Source organism: Mastomys coucha, unplaced genomic scaffold (assembly GCF_008632895.1).
Source record: "Mastomys coucha isolate ucsf_1 unplaced genomic scaffold, UCSF_Mcou_1 pScaffold20, whole genome shotgun sequence".
NCBI lineage: Eukaryota > Metazoa > Chordata > Mammalia > Rodentia > Muridae > Mastomys > Mastomys coucha.
In genome coordinates this window covers 77183985-77193759 of record NW_022196903.1, presented here as the reverse complement: position 1 = coordinate 77193759, position 9775 = coordinate 77183985, and the positions used below count along the sequence as shown (strand labels likewise).

Below are 9775 nucleotides of genomic sequence, written 5' to 3'. Positions count from 1 at the left end.
ATTTATCTGTTCATGGACATCTATATTGGTTCCACTTCCTTGCCACAGTGAATAAAGTATTAATAGATGTGGCCACGTGAGTATCTTTGTGGTAGAGTGTGGAATTCTTTGGCTATTCATCCAGGAGTAAAATAACTGGATCATAATTTTAAACCATATTTATTTTTTACTTTATATATATGGGTATTTTGTCTGATGAATACATGTCTACCACATGCAGACTTGGTATCTTTAGAGCCAAAAAGAGTGTGTGTTAGATATCTTGGAACTAGAGTTATAGATCATTGTGAGCAGCCGTGTGGGTGCTAGAACCCGAACCTCAGTCCTCTATAAGAGCAGCCGGAGCTCTTAACTACTGAGCAGTTTCTCTAGGCTCTGTTTCTATTTTTAAGTATAAACTTTAGCTTTCAAGGTCCATAGTTCTGCATAGTTATTGCTCAATAATTTGATGCCTTGGTAACAATATTTACATGGAAATATGCATTTTTTCCTGGGGTTAAATCTTAAGTTGTTAAGTTGTTCCAGAAGAGTAGCTTTGGGTCTCTTCTGTGTAGCTGGGTTTCTTATGTAAATGATCAGAGGGACCAGGGCATTGGTGGGTCCCCTGTGGTGACAGGGCCAGAGTGATCATATATTCTCAGCAATGACTGGCCATTCCTTGTCTTTGGTGCCTCTATTCCTCAATCTTACTGGTTTGTTTCTGCAACCTTGGCAGGTGATCTTTCCTCATACTTTATCAAAACTATCAGGAAAGAGCAAATGGGAGATAATCCTACAGATTTCTGGAAGTGGTGGGGGTGAGGGGCAGGAGCCAATTTGCACTTCCTCCCAGTTAAAGGGGAGACAGAAAAGTAGTGGTGTAAGAGGCAGAGGATATGGAGATGAGAGGAGAGGAGAGGAGAGGAGAGGAGAGGAGAGGAGAGGAGAGGAGAGGAGAGGAGAGGGGAGGAGTTACCCTCTAGCTGTATATCCACACACTCACACAGAAAGCACATGGTGGTATACCCACACACACCTTATTCTGGAAGTGTCACCTTTAAACTGGAATGATCTTGTGTCACCCAGAGGTTCTTCTGCTGAGAGGTAGTGGGTGAGGGGAAGCCAAGCAGACCTTGATCTTGTCAAGTCCTTGAGCCTCATCTCAGCCTGCCTACACCAAAGCAGGGCTATATCTTGTTAATTTTGTTCCCAATCCTGTCTGAATACCCTTGATTTATCTTTGCATTCATATTTTATTTTTTAAAAAATTACATCTATTTGCATGTGTGCTCATTTGGAGGTTAGAGGACATTTGGGGGGAGTCTGTTCTCTGCACCTGCCTCATGTGTCCCAGGTCATCAGGCTTAGAAGCAAGCACTTACCCACTGAGCCATTTCTCTGGCTCCATACCAATATTTTCTAGTGAATTATTTGTGAAACATAGGCCTGTAACCCCAGCATTTGAGAGGCTAAAGAGGGATAACTGTGAGTTATAGGTCAATCTGGTTACATAGCAAGTACTAGACCATCCTCAACTATAGAATAAGACCCTGTCTCAAATAGAACCAAACAGAACACCCAAATAAATAAGTAGAAAAATGACTCATGTGAATTATTTTTTACTGTCTGAATATTTAACTCTAATTTAGATATTTTTTTCACGATGCTTCTTATAGATTTTGTAGGTTAAAAAGCAGTTTTAGCTGGGCATGATGGCATGTGAATTTAATCCCTGCACTTAAAAGGCAGACCTCTGTGAGTTTGAGGCTAGCCTGGTCTACATAGTGAATTGCAGGCCAGCCAGGTATACACAATGAGACCTTGTCTCAGAAAAGTAATTAAAAATTGTATTAGCTACAAATAACAATAATTTTATTTTTCCCCCATAAAAGTTGTTAGAACTGGAGGCTGGAGAAATGTTCCATGGTTAAGAACACTTGTTGCAATTGCAGAGGACTTGGATTCAGTCCCCAGAACACACATGGTGTCTCACAACTATTCGTAACTCCAATTTTCAGGGAATGCAGTGCTCTCTTCTACTTCTGAGAGTACCAGCCTTACATACAAGCAAAGCATTCGAACACATAAAATAAAATAAATCTAAATTAAAAACAAAATTTAAGATTATAAGACAAAAACTAAAAATATATAGTCAGATTAGATATGAAAGAGACTTTCATACTCCTGCAAATAGCAACTCTCTTTAGTGAGTTATTTTATAGCTTTATAAAAATTTGATTAGAATCTCAGTAGGATTTGCTATGTAATGGTTCATTGTTGACAGAATCTAGAATCATCTGAGAGATGGGCCTCTGGGCATACTTCTGGGGAGTCATCTTGATTATGTTAATCGGTACAGAGAGAGCCATCTTAACTGTGGGCCTGACATTACCTGAACTTGGGGTCCTCAACTATATAAGAAGAAGAAAGAAGGCTACGTATCAGCAAACACATATCTCTCTCTATGTTTCCTGATGTCAGAAACAATGTGACAAGCTCCTCAAGCTCTTGCAGCTGTGACTACCCTGCCATTATGACTACTGTGATAACTACCCCACCATGATAACTACCCTACTAAAACACTACAACCTGGACCCATGGCTAAATGTACTTTCTCCCTTAACTTGTATTTTATCACAACACAACAACAGTATAAGAAACCAATACAGGCCGGGCAGTGTTGGCGCACGCCTTTAACCCTAGCACTTGAGAGGCAGAGGCAGGTGGATTTCTGAGTTTGAGGCCAGCCTGGTCTACAGAGTGAGTTCCAGGTGAGCCAGGGCTACACAGAGAAACTCTGTCTCGAAAAAAAAACGAAACAGAACAAACAAACAAAAAGAAACCAATACATACTGAAAAGATAGTATATTTATTTTAAGATTATTATTATTATTATTATTATTATTATTATTATTATTATTATTTTGTGACAAAGTATCTTTATATAGCCCAGGCTAGCCTCAAACTTGTGATGGTCTTCTGGCATCTGCCTCCCATCGCCTGTTGCCTACCTATGTGGGACCCGGCACACAGAAGTCATGGGATGAACTTGAAAGGCTCTGGTAAGTTTTATTTCCTGGGGAATGTGTTTTGTGGTCTGTGAGTGATAGGTGGGTGGTAGCCTCCCCCTTTCAAGGCTTGGCATGTGCTCCTGAGGCTCTCGAGCAGCTAAGATGTGGAGTGAGTCGGGATATTTCATTTTGTGGCTACAAGATGGTTCATGTCTTTTCCCCCTTTGTGGTTCAAGATCCTTAACTCTGAGCTAGAGCAGCAAGAGATGTTCAGCTACCTGTGTCGTCCACGTGACCTCGGGGCAGGGGCACATTGTGCTCAGTGTTACTGAGTTAGGTATTTCCACGTAATGCACTCCATGTAGTTTTAATTTTTAAATTCTTATTTTATGTGTATGACTCTTTTGCCTACATGTATATCTGTGCACCATGAACTTACTTAGTGCCTATAGAAGCCAGAAGAACTGGAGTCCAGATGGTTGTGAGCTGCCACATGGGTTATGGGAATCAAACCCAGGTCCTCTGGAAGAGCAGCGAGTGCTCTTAACTACTGAACCATCTCTCCAGCCTCCCCCACATCACTTTGCTTGACTGTTGAGGTGACAGAGATACCCCCAAGTCACCATCCAATTATGGCATTTGTCGAGGATATAGAATGTATTGGCCTAATGGTTGTAGTTTGCAGAGGACGGACATCCTGCTGGGGTATAGGCTGTTTGTTGTATTAGGACTCCATGGAGAAGCAGACTCTAAAGAAGGTCTGTGTGTCTTGAAAAGATTGGGGTGGCTTACATCAGAGGATCTGGGCAGGTCAACAATGTCTCTACACAACAGAGGGACTGAGATGGCTGTAGCTGCCCCCTTCGCAAAGCTCAGAGACCCAGCCTAATGCGCAAGGCTTGGAGCTCCCCAAAGATCTGCTGGTACTGAGTTCATATTGGAAGGGATCAATGTCCACAGAGAATGGCAGCAGCAACAGACTCACTTGTCAGGGCAGGGGACATGGGCTTTTCCTCAACTATCTTTCTTTCTGAGCCACATGTTAGAAGGTGACTTCCATATTGAGGGTGGGACTTACCCCTCAGTTACCCTCACTGCTTACTAGAGCAGTGGTTCTCAACCTTCCTAATGCGGCCACCCTTTAATGCAGTTCTTCATACTGTGGTGACTCACAACCTTAAGATTATTTTGTTGCTATTTCATAACTGTAATTTTGCTACTGTTACAAACTCTAATGTAAATATCAGACATGCAGGATAGTTGACATGTGACCTCAGAGAGGCTGTGACCCACAGGTTGAGGACTGATGCTCTAGAGGAATAATGTGCTCAGATATTCTCAGAAGTGTATCTTCTCTGCATTTAAAAATATATTATTGGGCTCAGCGGGTAAGAGCACTAATTGCTCTTCTGAAGGTCCTGAGTTCGGATTCCAGCAACCACATGGTGGCTCACAACTATCTGTGATGAGATCTGATGCCCTCTTCTGGTGCGTCTGAAGACAGCTACAGTGAATTTGGAGTGTACAGTCTGGAGCAAACAGGGCTGGAAGGAATAGGACCGGCAGAGGTCCTGAGTTCAATTCCAAGCAGCACCACACATGATAGCTCACAGCCATCTGTACAGTTACAGTGTATTCATATACATAAAAAAATAAATCTTAAAAAAATATTGGGCAGTGGTGGTGCACGCCTTTAATCCCAGCACTTGGGAGGCAGGGGCAGGTGGATTTCTGAGTTCGATGCCAGCCTGGTCTACAGAGTGAGTTCCAGGACAGCCAGGGCTACACAGAGAAACCCTGTCTCGGAAAAAAAAAACAACAAAACAAAACAAAACAAAAAATATTATTATTGTTCTTATTAGTGTGTGTGTGTGTGTGACAGAGAGAGAGAGAGAGAGAGAGAGAGAGAGAGAGAGAGAGAGAGAGGGTGTTAAGGCAGGGGTTTGCTTGTTTGGGTGTGCTGTCTATTCTAGGCTGGCTGGCTGATTCTCCTCTCCGCCTCCCATCTTGCTACAGGAATGCTGGGTTTACAGACCTGTGCCACTATATCTGACTCTTTTCATATGGGATTTAGGTATGAACTCAGATCATTAGGCTTGCATAGCAAAGCATTGAGTTACCTCACTGGCTTCATGGATGTTTCTGAGTCCTATCAACCTGACAGTCCATACAAATGTACGATTGTGGAATTTCATGGTTTTGGTGACCCCACTCTTTCTCTGGGTTTGTACTCAGGACTCTGCATGGCGATTGGGGCACACAGAGCTGGACATTTTTACCCACTCTTGGCATCAGGAAACTCAATCTGATCAGCAAGCCAGACATTTGTGGTCAAGGTCTAAGTAACTGTTCACTAAATGCACATGAGGCTTGAGAAAGCATGCCATTTGTGATTCATACACACCATGTCATTTTACACTGCCCACCATGTCTCATTCCATCATCCCCCAAGGAGGGGACTCTGGCCCACAACAGTGTGACATCTGAATGAGTGGATGGCAGGACCCTTGCCAGGACTCTTGCTGTCATCAGCTTTGGTTCCTCCATGCTGATGAGCTCGTGCTAACTCCTGACCACTGTGGTCAAGTGGACAGTTTCCCTCTTATGGGATCCTCGGGGTGTTCTTCCCATGCTCGCTGAAGCTGCACTCAATTTTTCTGGATGATTCCTTCTCTCTTTGTGATAATAATTAGCAGCTCGTTTTGTGTGGTCCTGAAGACAAGGCAGAGTGAAGAGCTGGGCCCAGGTCTCTGGCGCTCAGGGTCTCCTAACTTCACTAGTCTGTACCCAGAAGAGAGGAACTGCCCTGGTTAGAGAGCAACTTCTCTGTCTCCTGCCACTTCTCCCTCAAAGCTGGCTTCTTGCTTGTCCTTCTTCATCCCTGGGCAGAATACCACACAGTATACACCCTCCGCGAACATTTTAAAATACCATAAAATCCAGTCAAATAATGACAAAAGCTCAGGCTCTGGTCTGATTAGCACGCCCCTGGGTTTCTGTGATAGGCTGTGCTGGGTCAGAGATGATGTCCCCTTTGGTCAACCGCACTGCGCTTTCCTCCTCCAGCTGAGTCACTTGCCTTACTCCAGATTGCAGATGGTGTTTCCTTGAAAGATGGAAATCTGAACTTTACAACTTGTAGGTGGAAGACATTCTAAAGGACATTCTGGTTGATCAGTGGGCGTCAAAGTGACATTTACACAGGGGCTGAGTTGAGGAAGAGCCTATGGTATGTGGCTTCATGATAAGGCAACCAGGGATGATGACTGGGTTCCAAGAAGCTAGGGGAGCCAGGTGTAGCAGTGCATGCCTTTAATCCCAGCTTTCAGAAGGCAGGACAGGCAGATCTCTGGGTTTCAGGTTAGCCTGATCTACAGAGCAAATTCCAGGACATTCAGGGCTACACAATGAGGCTCTGTCTCAGGAGAAGAACAAAAAGAATCTAGGGGAAAGAACTTGGAATATATTTTTACTCCACATGACTTTTTAGAAGTTTTGGGACATTGTGTGGTCTTTCTATAAGCAACTACTTAAAGAATGCTGATGCCAGAGTCAGGAGAAATGACTCTGCTAGGAAAGTGCTTGCTGCTCAGGAGAGGTACTGGAGGCAGATTCTCACCCGCTATATAAAAGCAGACACAGCTGAAGTCCCAGCATAGGGGAGGCAGGTACAGAAGGATCCCCTGAGCTCCCAGACAAGCTAATCAGTGAGCTCCAGGGTTAGCGGGAAACCCTGTCTTAAAATGTAAGGTGCGTAAGTGAGTGCAAGGTAGCATGGAGGAATGTGCGAGGATGACAGGAAGTGAATACAGTCTTCACAATGGGTGCTTGGTGAATCAGAGGCCTCTGATTGTAGGGGTCAGTATCTTCTAGAAAGGAATTAAAAACAACTGTGGTGTACATAGGACAGCTGAGAACAGAAATAGTCTATATACAATGAGTCTATCCCTGCCTCTTCCCCAGCCACTAGAAATGGAAGCAGTATGTGTTCAAGGAATAGATGAAAGGGAAGTTGAATTGTGGATCATGCAGATTAAATATTGTGTCTCTTGTCATATGAATGTCCTTTTTCTTTACCCACAGCAGGTGGAAACTAGAAGTGCTTGATTTGCGAGATGCTCACCACGATTTCTGGAATGGTTGGGCTGGATTACAGCATGTATGCTGCTCTCCAGATGTCTTTGTCAAGAACCAACCAGTGGAAAATCATCCCATCCTAGGGGGGAAACATACCATGACTATATTGATGAACCTTTCCCTCATGTCCTGCCATCCCTCCAAATACCTAAAATATTTTTATTGGTGGGCAAAGTAGAGAAAAAATATGATACAGGTGATCTGTAAGAAGCTGGAGTTTGGGGCCATTCCTGCCTATGATCCACTGGCTGTGTTGAAGGTTTTTGATCCAGGCTCACTCCAGGAATTAGTAGTAATAAACTCATGCTGGGATATATATACCCTTGCATTGCTAGCCCCTGGCCTGGGCCAGATGAAAAACCTCCAGAAACTCCTTTTCAAGGAAATGGGCATACCTTTGGATAGGCCTCGGGACCGAGAGCTCGAAGCCTCCTATGTTGCAGAGATCTTTCACCAGTTCTCCAACCTGCATAAGCTCCGGCATCTCTATTTGAATGACGTCTGCTTCGTGAATGAACGCCTGGACCAAGTGCTCAGGTGCTTGGAAAGTACATTAGAGACCCTTGCTATCACTTGCTGTATGCTGACAGAATCCAATATGAAGTATCTGTCCCAGTGTCCAAGCATCCATCAGCTCAAACACCTAGACCTGAGTGGTGTCACCTTCATACATTTAAGTGATCCATTTCTAGGAAGCCTGCTAGAAAGAGTGAAAACTACTTTGCAGACATTCAAACTGAAGGGCTGTATGCTCATGGACTCGCAAATCAGTGCCCTCTTGCCTGCGCTGAGCCAGTGTTCCCAGCTCACTGAAGTCAATTTTGTGAAGAAGTTTTTGTCCGTGGGCAGCCTGAAGAAGCTGTTGCAGCATACTGCCAACCTCACACAGCTGACCCTGGAGAAGTACCCTGCCCCCTGATGAGGTCTAAAATGACATTGGTGATGTTATTCCAGACAGATTTGTACAACTTTGTTCAGAGCTTATGGATACACTCAAGGGTATAATGCAGCCAAAGCAGGTCTACTTTGTGAGTAAGAGATGTTCAGATTGTCGGAAATACTTTGTCTACAATTTGGAGGCCAGGCTATGTTCTTGTTGGGAATATATTAGGTGAGGTCATTTCTGGGCTCTGATAAATGGAAGGCAGGACTCAAGTGAATCATTAGAGGCACAGACCATGTGTATTCAAGCATTTTTGGATGTACTTTGGAAAGATATAATTTTTTTGAATTTCAATCAAATTCTTCTGATTTGAGGTAGTTGTGTTGAGATGGGTAAACCATGAGCTTATTTTCAGCCTAATGAGTACAGTACAGACCCACCCTTGAACAGCAACTATGTTTGAAAATTGTAGGGCTTGCATTCCAGCATTTTCAAAGTATGAGGGACCACAGAAGTAGGGGAGAGGATAAAGAGAGAGGACATTATAAAGAGCATAATGCACTTGAATAGGAGGGCCCAGTGTCATTCTCACTCTGGATGGCACCCACATTTTGGCTCTTGCCTTACGTACTGTTCCGAAGTATATGGACATACATTTTTATCAAGTATAAGTCTGACTGAACCTAGGAGTATTTTTGTATTAGACCGCTATCATTGTTAAGATGTATCTCTTTCTGTGGTTCCAATAAATCAGTTTTGAATAAAAAAATAAAATAAAATAAAATGTAAGGTGTAGAAATATGGACCTTTGGTCTAAATACAGACACACACACAAACACACACACACACACACACACACACACACACACACACACACACACTTCTCCTTTCTCTTCTCTCTTCTTCCTTGCTCCCTATAGTGTCTCATGTACCCAGGCTGGTCTTGAACTTGTTACATAGCCAAGACTGACTTTGAACCTGTGATCTTCCTACCTCTACCTCCCTAGGGCTAGGATTGTATGTCAGGTTTACGAAGTGCTGGGGTTCAAACCCAGGGCTAGGCAAACACTCTACCAACTGAGCCTTGTCCCCATACCCTTAGTCTTGTTTGTTTCTATTCTTGTCAACCTTGCCCACACTCCATCTCCACGTACAAGGCTGGCTCATTTTGAAAAGGGAAAAAGTGGCCAGACTGATCTCTCTTCTGCCCTACTCCATAGGAAGCCTGAGAACCCCAGTAAAGTATGGCAAAGGGGAACAGGAAAATGGGCACAATTGTTTCTTCCTCTCGTCAGAGAGTGACTTCTAGTCTCTTGAGGTTAAGACAGAGTTCCTCTTTGCTTAGCGCTGGTTTGCTCCTGAGAGCGCTAGAGGTCTGGTTTCCTAACTGAAGAGGTATCTCCTTGTCTTGTCTGTCTCCTCTGGGGCAGGCCAGCGGCCAGCTGTATGGCCTGGGACTTTTTCTCCTGAGACCCTAGGTGGCTTGCAAGCAGGAGTCTTTGCTTCTTGCCTTTCACGCTGGTCAGCCTTTGGCTCAGAGGTCAGGAGGCGTCACCATGAACATGTTTCTATAAACAGTTCTCCATCCCTGCCCTTCTCAGAAAGAGGGCCCCGGCCTGCTGGAGCTCCCAGATACCTCCTGGACCATTGGGACCATTTCTCACTCAGCATACAAATGTGCTTCTACTTGGGAAGTGTTAACTATTTATTTATTTTTAATTTCTTTCTTTCTTTCTTTCTTTCTTTCTTTTCTTTTTTTTTTTTT

At 43.8% G+C, this 9775-nt stretch overlaps 1 pseudogene; it reads left to right on the top strand.

Annotated features, from left to right (window-relative positions):
- Positions 1 to 7038: 7038 nt before the first annotated feature.
- Positions 7039 to 8815, top strand: LOC116099144 (annotated as a pseudogene).
- Positions 8816 to 9775: the final 960 nt, after the last annotated feature.